The sequence below is a fragment of the Anticarsia gemmatalis genome, chromosome W (assembly GCF_050436995.1).
Source record: "Anticarsia gemmatalis isolate Benzon Research Colony breed Stoneville strain chromosome W, ilAntGemm2 primary, whole genome shotgun sequence".
NCBI classification, from domain to species: Eukaryota; Metazoa; Arthropoda; class Insecta; order Lepidoptera; family Erebidae; genus Anticarsia; species Anticarsia gemmatalis.
This window is the reverse complement of record NC_134775.1, coordinates 12,921,067-12,934,679: the sequence shown is the minus strand read 5'-3', so window position 1 is coordinate 12,934,679 and position 13,613 is coordinate 12,921,067. Positions and strand designations below refer to the sequence as shown.

At 40.5% G+C, this 13,613-nt stretch overlaps 1 pseudogene; it reads right to left on the bottom strand.

Moving 5' to 3' along the window:
* LOC142985974 (FH1/FH2 domain-containing protein 3-like) overlaps positions 1–13,613 on the bottom strand; it is a 68,486-nt pseudogene that overhangs the window by 34,982 nt on the left and 19,891 nt on the right.

Genomic DNA, 13,613 nt, shown 5'->3' with positions numbered 1-13,613 from the left:
AGATTTATATTTATACAATGCAAAGATGTATATATACATAAATAGATATTTTAATCTTTATTTGTGTAGAACGCGCAACTAATCCCAGGGTTGTTTATCCATTAAATAATCGTCAACTTTATAATAACCCCTTTTAATGAGATAGTCTTTAACAACTACTTTGAATTTTTGTTGGGGAAGATCCATAACACTACTGGGAAGTTTGTTATACAACCGAACACCAAGACCTGCAAATGAGTTGTGTACTTTTTGCAATCTATTGCAGGGACCTACTAATTTGTGCTTATTTCTGGTATTAATGTTATGAATGTCACTATTCTTAGCAAACGAACTGATGTTTTGTTTGATAAACATCAAATTCGCTAAAATATACTGTGATGCCACCGTCAGTATATCTATTTTCCCAAATACCTCCCGCAGAGAGACCCGTGCTCCTAAGCCGTAAATAGCGCGAATTGCTCTTTTTTGAATTACAAAAATTGTGTCTATATCAGCCGCCCTGCCCCAAAGTAGAAGACCGTAAGACAAAACGCTGTGAAAATAACCAAAGTAAACCAGTCTTGCCGCATCCACACCAGCAAACTGTGTTACTTTTCTTATCGCGTAGGCTACGGAGCTAAGCCTGCCCGCGAGCTTTGTTATTTGGGTGCCCCATTGAAGCTTGTTATCTAAATCTACACCTAGGAAGGTTGCGGAATTGACCATGTCTAATACCTCACCATTTAGAACTACATTCGTACCCAGATTCCTGGCGTTGGGCATGGTAAATTTAACGCATTTGGTTTTCTTTGAATTCAACAACAAATTGTTGGCTGTAGACCAATTGAGAACCTGTGTAAGAGCACCATTTACATCGTCAAAAACTGATTTCTTACGATCTACTTTAAATATAAGCGACGTATCATCAGCAAATAGTACGATATCACACAGATCCTGTACCTGATGTGGCAAGTCATTAATATATACCAGAAAAAGGAACGGACCAAGGATGGAGCCCTGTGGTACCCCGAGACTAACCGCAGATCCAGTGGATCTTGTAAAATATAAAAACGAGGTATAATTTCAAATAATACAAAAATTATTGGAAAATGGGATTCAAATCATTAAAACCATAAGTAGGATACTTACTTCCTGAAGAACGAAGCACATGAAAAAAATAAAAGAAAACAAAATTAATAATCTTTTCTAAAGGTGAAATTAATCAATAAATCTTATGAGAGTTATAGTACTTTGATTGCCAACCTTAATGATTAAGTCGTTAGTCCTGGACTCGAACAAGTGTTCTAGCATGTGGGTGTCCACGTTGACTGTTGGGAGATCATCCCAAAATAAATAAAGCCGTCGATTTTGGGACGAATTGGCATAGGCGTCGGGTTCTCCTGAATTTCCCTCCAAAACAACTTAACAGTATTTTTATTCTTCTTAATTGATAGCTCTGAAGACAAAGTTTTTGAAGGTATAGGAACATTATTTTTAGGTGGGGGAGGGAAACAGCCTGGAAGAGGGGGAGGTATGCCCATTGGGGGGAACATAGTTGGAGGAGGAGGCGGAGGCCCAGCGTTTACCGCTGGTGACACCATGTCATCATCGGAGTCTTCTTTCAAGTCCGAAAAATCTAAATCGCATAACTGAAACTCCCTATGGAGACACCCTTTTCGTAGCTCTTCCCAATGCAAATCAATTTCCGAGACTTTGATTTAGTGCACCTTGAGAGATTTTTCGATAGAAGGGCTTTTGATGATTTCTGTAATAAATATTAAAATGCGGTCAAAACCCGTCAAACTGATGGGTACTCATAATCATAGCATGTCATAAACACTTAAATAGATATTTAATACATTTTGTAAGAGTTCAAAATTACCCTTAGATTGAGATTTGCCTAATTCTTCTTTCGCCTTTGAGACAATGCTAGCCATATCCGCAACCCTCATGGGTTTGTCTTCGCTGGTAGGACTCACTGGGCTGATCAGTCTCTGTGCTAAATCCTTGATACTGTGTTCTCTATTCAACAATATGCTTCGATCATCCTTCACCTCTGGAGCGTCTAGCTGCTTTTGTCGCATTGCAGCAATCGCATCCGCAGCGCTCACACTGTGACCCAAAGTTCCGTTTTGGATCCGTTGTTTAAGTCCACTAGTGTATCTTTGGTTACCTGAATAAAGTCATAATAAGGTTTAATCATGAGTAGCAATAATATAAAATAAAATTATCACATCGAGCAATACAGAAGCGAAACAAAGCGGGTGACAAAATAAATTAGTGGGTTAGTGAAAGCACAAACCATTCTTTAAAACTTCTGCTAAATTAAAATTCTTCGTTGTTCAGTTTTAAAACTACCATTCAGGCTGGAAAAGCTGTCGCTTTGACTCGTAAAGCTACCATTCATGCTTGAGAAGCTTTCGTTCGGGGTAGAGAAAGTTCGATGACTGCTTGTGAAACTTTCGTTTGTTTATTTATTTATTTATTTAAACTTCTTATACAAAAATTGTATAAAGGCGGACTTAATGCCAAAGGCATTTTCTGCCAGTCTACCTTGGGGTGATGCAGAGATTAAATGAAGTAGGTGCTTAAATAATAAAAGAGGAAAATTTATTTGAGAAAGAGGTTTACAAATAAATAACAATGGGTCATGTGAGTGTACATAAATATGGATAAGTATATACATACATAATTATTAATAATGATAAAATATTAAATACGAATAAATCAATATATTATCTAAATAGACGATATTAAAAACATACTATAAACTAAATATAATACTTATAAATCATAATTCATAAATAAAAACTATGATAAGTGTGAAGATTCTGCAACTTGTTTTAACAAGAGATCCCGAACTTTGCTCTTAAACGTAAGACGGTTAGTGGACATCCTGATTTCAAGAGGGAGCGCGTTCCACAATAAGACAGATTGGACAGGAAAAGAAGAGTTGACAAACCCAGAAGTGTGTGGTGGGCAGAGAAGAAGAAGATTATTAGAGGAACGAAGGTTACGGTTGTGATTATCACACAGATATTGAAAGTAAGGAGTTAGGTAGGCTGGGGGAGTAGAAGAAGTAAGGAAAGAGAAGAGAGTCGTGAGTGCACGTAAATTACGACGCTCACGAATGGGCAGCCACCTAAGCTGGGAGCGATATGTAGATATATGATCTTACTTGCGGAGGTTGAAGATGAATCGAATGCAGTTGTTGAGAAGGCGGTCAAGTTTATTGAAGAGATCTGCATTCAGGTCGAAGTAACATACATCACCATAGTCAATCAGTGGAAAGATTAAGGTCTGCACAAGCATTGCTTTAGTCGTGGATGGAAGAAAGTTTTTGAGACGATACAGAGCCCGCAGTATACCAGTGACCCTCTTGCAAACGTTAGATACTTGAGCAGTCCAGCTCAGAGTTGAGTCCAAGTAAAGGCCAAGATCTTTCACAGTAAGGGTCAGTTCTATTATTGAGTCATCAAATACTACCGGTGGTACTGATACGTGACCTAGCCTACTGATGCTGCGATGACTGCCTACGACTATAGCCTGACATTTGTCAGGGTTAACAGCCAAACCGAACTTCCTAGACCAACACTTAATCTGCTCAAGGTCACTGTTGATCATGCCGACAACTGATGCTATACCTTCCACTGTCCCTTACGCGTAGAGTTGCAAGTCATCAGCGTACAGATGATACGCACCCTGAAGATTTTCGGTTAGGAGATTGATGAAAATAGGAAACAATAACGGAGAGAGGATGCCGCCTTGTGGGACGCCAGAATCGAGTTCACGCCAGCTCGATGATAAGTCACCGATGTGAACCGACTGTTGGCGTCCTTTAAGATATGAGGAAAACCAATTCAGTGCACCAGAAGATATATTCAGGTGACAAAGGATGGAAAGAAGGATATCATGACTGACGGTATTGAAGGCGTTCGAGAAATCAACCAAAGCCACCACGGTGACTTTAGTGTCCTCCATGCCCGCCCTTATATCGCCAGTCACTTTAAGGAGTGCGGATGTAGTGCTGTGACCTGGTCTGAACCCAGATTGAAGTGGGTTAAGCAGGTTCTTGTTTAACACAAACTGTGTTAATTGCTTGTGCACACAGGCCTCAAGCACTTTGGAGAGGAAAGGGAGAATCGATATGGGTCGGAAGTGAGCTGGACTCGATGGATTTGGGATTTTAGGTAACGGGATAATGTAGGCTTTGCGCCACAGAGAAGGAAAAGTACCAGAGGTAAGAGAGAAATTTATGATGTGGGAAATGGCGGGGAGCAGGTGATCCAATGCCGTGACGATCATGTGCCGACTGACATCGTCAGCGCCTACTGCATTGGACTTAATAGACAGGATTACCTTTTTAATCTTTAAATCTTCCGGTGTTACTGGAGCAAAACAGAAGGGATCATAGTTGGGTCGGGGTAAATTACACTGCACAACAAAATTACAACTTTTGTCTGATGAATGACTTTTATCACGTGATGTTTACTGATTTGATGTCACTGATTCTAAAAATACCCTCATTTTTTTGTAACAGCTCTTGTTTACGTGTTATAGCTTTCACTTAAAATTTGCTGTTTTATAGTGTTAATTTGCTGATAATTTTTTTTTTTTAAGTTTTCTCAGTGTAATTTGATATGGCATCGTCAAAACGAAGTTGTGTGAATAATCCGAATCATTTTTGTTTAAATTGTGCCAAAACTGAGTGCCGAAAAGATAAAAGCAGGCATTTTTGACGGGCCACAGATAAGATCGTTAATAAAGGTCTCAAATTTTAGAGACAATATGACAGAGATTGAGAAAAAGGCATGGGATGAGTTTGTTTGGCTTGTTAAACATTTTTTGGGGAATAAAAAAAGTTCTGACTATCCTCAACACGTCGAACAACTAATGAGTCACTTTCAAGAAGTTGGATGTAACATGAGCATTAAGTTACACTTTCTTCACAACCACCTGGACTATTTTCCCGCCAATCTTGGAGATCGAAGTGAAGAACAGGGCGAGAGATTTCATCAAGATCTTCGTACGATGGAGGAACGCTATCAAGGCTACTGGAACTCACACATGATGGCTGACTATTGTTGGAGCATTCAGAATAGCTCCATGCCTTCAGCTTCAAAAAGAAAATCAAGTAAAAGAAAATTTTTTTCAACTTAAGATCTAAATAAAATAGGATTAACTTTAAATATATAGCGTTTTATTAACAAAGACCCACATGTAATATTTTTTTAACTAGAGCTGATACGAAAATTTCAGTTGAAGATTTGAAATTGTCATAAAAAATTGGACTAATATCATGTAACATAACCCAATCATCAGAAATGCTGTTGTGCAGTGTTATTAACGGAACTGACAGTGTTGCACGTGGTTTGGTGATCTAAAGGTACGCTAGAAGTGAAATGAATGTTAATGTCATCCAAACCAACCGTGCACTGTGGAACGTTACTATACCCAGGGTCCCTAGGAACCTCCAGATATCGGCCGGGGAAGAGGAAGAAAGATTACTTAGAATGTGTCGGCGTTTAGCTTTGCGTACCATCTGATTGCATCGATTCGTTGCAACTTTGAACTGAACCCAGTTGTCGTCACAGCGGTCCCTACGGAACTTTGCAAATGACCTATCCCTACGTCTCATGGCAATGCGAACTCCCTCAGTCATCCAGGGAGCGGGCGGTCGTTTCCGTCTCACTCTTCTGATTGGCGCGTGGACGTCATACAGCCTAGTGACAGCGGTGTTAAAAATTTGGATTTTATCGTCAATCGTAGGGGCTGACGTTAGCTGCTCCCACTCGACGGTAGCAGCGTCCTTACACAATTTAACTACATCCATACGCCCAAAACAGCGCCTGTACAGAACCTTGGGAGGGGATTTGGGAGGTTTAAGGGTGTAGGACAGATATATTAGGTCGTGATGAGAGAAACCAGGAGCAGGGTATTGACCTAAAAATGAGACAAGGGTGGGAGCAGACGTGATCATTAGGTCCAACCAAGTATCATCGCCTTCGGTGTTGTGATGAGTGGCATTTAGTGGTAGGACATGTAGACTGGCGGACTCAATGATGTCTAGGAGTTTACAGGAACGGAGTGAGCTGGGAGAAAGTTGGTGTTGAGATCGCCCATGATGATGTGATGTGAGTAAGCAGACCCTAAATATTCCAGTACCAGTTCAATACTGGAGAAGTAATCAATGGATGGGGGACAGTAAACTACGCCGAGAAGAATTTTGGCTCCTTTGACCCAAACCTCTAGGAAGAGAAATTCGGCGGAAGCGGAGTAGTTAGGACAGGAGGAAGCTACAATATGGTAAGAGAGGTCACTTCTGAGGTAGATAGCGACGCCACCCCCTCTCCTGTCTATCCGATCATTACGGATAAGAATGAATCCAGAGAGGGGGTAAGAAGTTGAGGGTAGATGAGGTTTGAGCCACGTCTCTGAAATCAGGACGGCATGAACGTCAGCATCAGCGAATGCCTCCTGCAGGTCATTATAATTGTTCCTGTGTAGTTTCCGTTGGTACCAGGCAAGATTCCATTTGTCCCTGTGAAACTCCCGTTACTGCTTGTAAAGATACCATTAGTCCCCGTGTAGGTGCCATTACTGCTTCCAAAGAGTCCATTGTAAATGTTGCTGTATTATGTGGTGAGCTTGTCTCGCAAATCTGTATCTTCTTCTTCTTAAAGCTGTACTCAGTTCTTTATTCTCTTTGTTGTCAGTAATAGATGGCAAAAATTGTTGGCGATGGTTATTGGTTATTTTATTTATTTATTTTAAACTTTATATACAGAGCTGTATAAAGGCGGACTTAATGCCAGGAGCATTTTCTGCCAGTCTACCTTAGGGTGATGCAGAGATTGTTGTGAAGGTGTTTAAAAGAGGAATGAGAGTGAGATGAGAAAAGGTGTGTAAATAAATAATAATTGGTGTAGACAATATGAGTGTAAATTAATAATTATATTAAGTATAAACTTACATATAAAAAATAATATATATACATACATATTAATTACATAAATGAAAATAACATACAATCAATATATATATATATACAATAATAGATAAATATATGAATACATATAAACTATGATAATTGTGACGATTCAGCAACTTTGTTCAACAATAGATCTTTTACTTTGCTCTTGAACGTAAGACGGTTAGTGGACATCCTGATTTCAAGAGGGAGCGCATTCCATAACAGGACTGATTGAACAGGGAACGAGGAATTGACAAACCCAGAAGTGTGAGAGGGACAGAGAAGAATAAGATTGCTTGAGGAGCGGAGATTACGATTGTGGTTATCACACAAGTATTGAAAGTAGGGAGTTAGGTAGGCTGGGGGAGTAGGGGAAGTAAGAAAAGAGAAGAGAGTCGTGAGTGCACGTAAATTACGGCGCTCACGGATTGGTAGCCACCTAAGTTGAGAGCGATAAGTAGATACATGATCATACTTGCGTAAATTGAAGATAAATCGAATGCAGTTGTTAAGAAGACGGTCAAGTTTGTTGAGGAGATCTGCATTCAGGTCAAAGTAACACACATCACCATAGTCGATCAGAGGGAATATTAAGGTCTGCACAAGCATGGCTTTGGTCCTGGATGGCAGAAAGTTCTTGAGGCGGTATAGAGCTCGCAGTGTGCTAGTCACTCTACGACAAACATTGGCTGTTTGGACTTTCCAGCTCAACGTTGAATCAACATGAAGACCTAAATCTCTTACTGAAGACGTCGTTTCAATAGTCCGGCCGTTAAAGACTATAGGTGGTACATGAATATTACCTAATTTGCTAATATTGCGGTGACTGCCTACCACTATAGCCTGACATTTGGCAGGGTTAACAGCCAAGCCAAACTTCTCAGACCAGCACCTAATGTGTTCGAGGTCGCTATTCACGACGTCTACTGCTGTCGATATAGAGTCCACGGACCCTTGCGAATAAAGTTGCAAGTCATCAGCATACAGATGATACGATCCTCGAAGATTTTGGGTTACTAGATTGATGAATATTGAAAATAATAAGGGAGAAAGAATGCCGCCTTGTGGGACGCCAGAATCCAGTCCACGCCAGCTCGATGAAGATTCACCGAGGTGAACCGATTGCTGGCGCCCTTGAAGATATGAGGAAAACCAATTCAGCGCACCGGAAGATATGTTAAGATGGGAAAGGATAGAGAGAAGGATATCATGACTGACGGTATTGAAGGCATTCGAGAAGTCTACCAAAGCCATAACAGTGACTTTAGTATCCTCCATCCCCGCCCTAATATCGCCAGTCACCTTAAGGAGTGCCGACGTAGTGCTGTGGCCTGGTCTGAATCCGGATTGGAGCGGGCTAAGTAAATTGTTATTTAACACAAACTGTGTTAACTGTTGGTGTACACAGGCCTCCAGCACTTTGGAGAGAAAAGGTAGAATGGAAATGGGACGGAAGTGAGCTGGAAGCGACGGATTTGGGATTTTAGGCAATGGGATAATGTAGGCTTTGCGCCACAAGGAAGGAAAGGAACCAGAGGTAAGGGAGAAATTTATGATGTGAGATATGGCGGGGAGCAGGTGATCCAACACAGAGACGATCATGCGTCGACTGACGTCATCGGCGCCTACTGCATTCGATTTAATAGAATGGATTATCTTCTTAACATCTTCCGGAGTTACTGGCGAAAAGGAGAAGGATTCAATATTAGGTCGGGGTAATCCCAGTATGGATTGGACAGTATCGGTCTTGGTTTGGTGATCCATCACTGTGGTGGACGTAAAGTGACGATTAATATCGTCCAATTCAACCGTGCACTGTACGTTATTGCTCTGATGTTTGCCAATACCGAGGGTCCCGAGAAACCTCCAGATATCGGCCGGGGAAGAAGAGGAAAGGTTATTTAGAAAATGTCGGCGTTTAGAATAACGTACCATCTGATTGCATCGATTCCTCGCAACCCTAAACTGGTGCCAATTTTCGTCACACCGATCTCTACGAAACTTGGCAAAGGCCCTATTTCTTCGCCTCATAGCCATTCGAACGCCTTCTGACATCCAGGGCGCAGGAGGACGTTTAAGCCTAACCTTCCTAACCGGTGCGTGGACATCAAACAGCCTAACAACAGCTTTATTGAATATATCAATTTTGTCGTCAATGCTCGAAGCTGTTGTTAGCTGCTCCCAGTTAAGGTTAGCAGCGTCCGTACCTAATTTGTCCGCATTCATACGCCCGAAACAACGCTTGTACAGAACCTTTGGACGGGATTTAGGGGGCTTTAGGGCGTAGGACATGAAGATTAGGTCGTGGTGAGAGAAACCAGGAGCTGGGTATTGGCCTGAGGATGAGACAAGGGAGGGAGCAGACGTGAGGATTAAGTCCAGCCAGGTATCTTCACCATCAATGTTGTGGTGAGTGGCATGTAGGGGTAGAACGTGGAGGCTGGAGGACTCGACGATCTCAAGGAGTTTACAGGAGCGTGGTGAGCGAGGAGAAAGGAGATCAGTATTGAAATCGCCCATGATGATTTGATGTGAGTAACTAGACCCTGAAGATTCCAGCACCGACTCGATGCTGGAGAAATAGTCGATGGAAGGGGGACAATATACAACGCCGAGAAGGACTTTGGCTCCTTTGACACAAACCTCGAGAAAAAGGAATTCGGCGGATGCAGAGTAATTGGGAGAAGAAGAAGTAAGAATGTGGTAGGGTAAGTCACTTCTAAGATAGATAGCGACGCCACCACCTCTCCTATCTATGCGGTCGTTGCGGATTAGAGAGAAACCAGAGAGAGAGTAGGAAGAAGAAGATAAGTGAGGTTTGAGCCAAGTCTCTGAAATCAGGATGGCATGAACGTCAGCATCAACGAATGCTTCTTGTAGGTCAGCGTAGTGGCTCGGAACACTTTGGGCATTTAGGTGACAGACATTTAAAAGATTTTTATTGGAGCTTTCAAAAGTTTGCCTTACAACATCACCGAGTGTGCCCCCTGCCGAACAAAAGCTCCCGTTTGGTGAAGAGGTAAAATCATCAGCTGATGCGAAAGAGGCATCATCGTCGCTATACATAATATAAGAAAAATAAAATATATATATATATATATATATATATATATATATATAATAATAAATGGATATCACAAAAAATAAACTATAAGAAGAGTATTAAACGGTGCAAATAACATCTCTGCACCACCCGCCAGCTAACACACACAATAAAAGAAAAAAAACATAAAATGGGAAGTGTACAGAAAATTAAATAAAATATAAACTGTAAGTGTAAACATACGTAATGCAACACCGATCGTTACCGAACGTAACTGTCAAAGTCACTTGTCATCTGTCACTTGTCAGTTTGTCATTTGACAACACTGCGATCCAGTGAGTGTGCAAATTACATTTAAGCATAAAAAAAAATAACATAAGAGGGTGATCGGCAAATAAAGCAAAGAACACAGACATGTTGTCGCGAATAACCAAACCGTGAATGAATAATGCAGTTACGAAATATCCTAACGGCGTCACAATAATACGTGATCAAGGACCTACACTTAGGTCTTACGCGGTTTAGAACTCGCCGCAGATGATGCCGAGTTCACCGCTCCGTGCTTCGGTCGGGAAGAGATTGCAGTGCCCACCTTTGGATGCTGGGTAGTAAGAGTGTTCAGCTCGTCCATGGTGACAATCTTATGACGGCTTCGATCAGACGTTTTGACGATGATGGTGCCGTCTTGGGTCCAGCAGTCCTTCATACCGAAATGCTGCCGAGACTTAGCAAATATCATTTGGCGGGTCCTCGTCAGAAATTCCCTCACCGATATAGACGTCCCCCGCAGTTTCGCCTTAGCTCGCCAGACAGATGACCGGACCTCTGCATCCGAGAAACGCACGAGAATTGGTCGGTGGTGCTTACCTCCAGGGGCGCCTAGCCTGTGACAGACCCTGATGGAAGCCGCTGTGATTGTGGTCAAGCCCAACTTGTCCCGGAGAATGCTGGAGGCCATACTTTGGGCATCCATGTTATCTGTCTCCGGAACCCCGAGGAAGAGGAGGTCCTTCCTGCGATGCCTTGTCTCCATGGAGTCCATACACTGTGCACATTCCGCAACCTGTTGCCGGAGCAAGCTGAGTACACCAAAAATTAGCTCACGGAATGTCCGGAACTCCTCAGCCACCTTTGCCACCGTGTCCTTCGCAGCGCCTGTTTGCAGCTGAGCCTCTAGATCAGCCATCCGTTTATTGAATGTCTCCTCAAGCTTCGACTGGGTCTGCTGGATCTCACTTAGCTGAGACATTTTGTGTAGCTTGTGACAGTGACTTGCAACTTTCAAGTTTTGTGTTCAGCTGGCAGGTGGTGTATAATGATACAATATCACTACATATACTATGCACCAATAATTGTATGTATTACTATTATAATATTATGCAAATAAAATTAAAAATAAACTATTAAATTCATTAAATAAAAATTAAATTAGGGGGAGTGATTTTTTGTGTCCACTTATTTTGACACCTACCTACAGATCAGATAATTTCTGGTTCTGCATGAGTGATGACTGGTTTTGCTGCGTAAGTTAAAAACGGGGAATTATAAAACGATCGAATAAAAAAAAACTTAACGACTAATGATGACATACTGTTTTAATAACTTGAGCAGTATGAATTTGAGTAAGCGAAAAATTAACCAAAGTAACTACAAATATTGATTAATAATAAATTCCAGAAAGAGATTACAAAAAATGGGTTGCGATTAATCCATTTCAGAAATTAAAATTCTGTTCTTGCGACTACATTACTAAGTGAGCGACTAGAAATACAGAGAGGGCAACTTCAATATTAAGATAGATTCGATTTCTCCAATTAAAAGGAGTTTTTGGCAAACCGACATGGGTAGGTTAGGTTAGGTCATGGTTATTTTTTTTTAAACCACCCAGAAGGAGGAGCCCCGCGAAGCGGGGCTCCGGCGACCTGATGTAATATCAAAAGAGTCGAATTTATATATAGCTTATCATACTCTGCTCATTATAGTATTTTTCAAAGTGGTTTTTGTATTCGAAACACTTCATTTAAGATGAAATACCGCTTAGTATAAAAAAAAACAATTGCCAAATATTGAAAAAAAATTAGGACGTAACGTTGACACTCAAAAAAATATTAGGTCGCTCAAATATTATGAAGCTTCTCATTTTGAATTTTAAGTAACTCAAATTAATGTTTGTAAGTTGCTGTTCTGCTAATATCTCGTCGCTCGCAGTTGGTCGCTCACTTAGTAATACTATACCGTAAATTAATTATTTTTAACACTTAAAACTTTAATTTACAGTCACTCGTTTAAATACTACCCGTTAAAAACAACACAAAATAAACTCAAGGCAAAAACATAAAACATATTGTTTAGAGGACTATGGGACCATAGATTATGCTTCGTTGATATTAGTTTAAAAATGTAATTATTTTGTTATTTAGCAGAGTTATGTGGTTGTATAAGAATTAACTCGCATCATGAAGTAATAGTTGATTCCCATATTAAGTCTCTCTTACACAAATCAACCAAACGAAATAAATACATAACAAAAACATCAAGTCAATTTAAAATAGTTGGAAAATAATAAAGGTATGGGAAGTCATACCATGCAAGACTGATTAATTTTAAGATATTGAAAGCACACTGATTAACAAACGTAAAAAAATCTAATTGATGTACCTTTGTCCCAATGTTTCTTAGATCTCCTCCTTTCTGCGCTGAGACTGGCTCTGCGGCGTATCGAATTTATAACAGAATCATCCAGTTGTCTGAAAAATAAAATAATGGAATATTAGACTGACTAAAATGCGATCTTTTCGGGTAAAGAATGTACTACATTGCTAGATGCGACTGCAGATTGCTGGGTTGCGATGTTATCATTTGGGGTCCCTTTTGAAGCAATGTTATGTATAAACAGCATGGTAATAAATATAATTAGATTGACTACCCAACTAGCACACAAGCGCTATAACAAGCTGCACAATGGCCGGTTAAAGGATTTTTATAACGCTTTAGGCTCCTTCAGTAACAAGTATAGTGGTTCTATAAGCGGCTACAGATCTCTTGTAGCGTCAAATAGGCCCATACTGTCCAGCTTATAGCTCGATATTGGATCTACAGTGGTCGTAAATAGTAATTATAATAGTACGTAGTATAGTAGTTATACAGGAGCGCTAAAATAAGATAAAGGTGGTATAATCGCGCTACAACAGCTTTTTCGAAGTCTCGTGGCGCTAAGACAGAGGTGGTTAGTGCCACGAGCGTTCGAAAAAGCTCTTGTAGCGCGATTATACCACCTTTATCTTATTTTAGCGCTACTGTGCAACGGTTATAAATGCTAACGCTCTAAATTAGTAATATGGTCGGTTTATTGTGGTGTAAACTAAATATATTGTATTAAAATGAATCATCAGTGACAAATGAGGAGACATTTTATTTTTACGGATGGGATTATTAAAATAACAAATAGTCTATCGCTTTTATTTCTTTGTGTACGTGATATGAAAGTGCGAGTTCCAGTTTCCTGTCAATATACAGGGTGTAAATGACAGCCTACCGAAAACGAAAAAAAATGACTTTAGACACGATTCTGGTGCTTATGGCGTTGAAAATTTTCATCGGTTTTTTCTTGATTTTTCC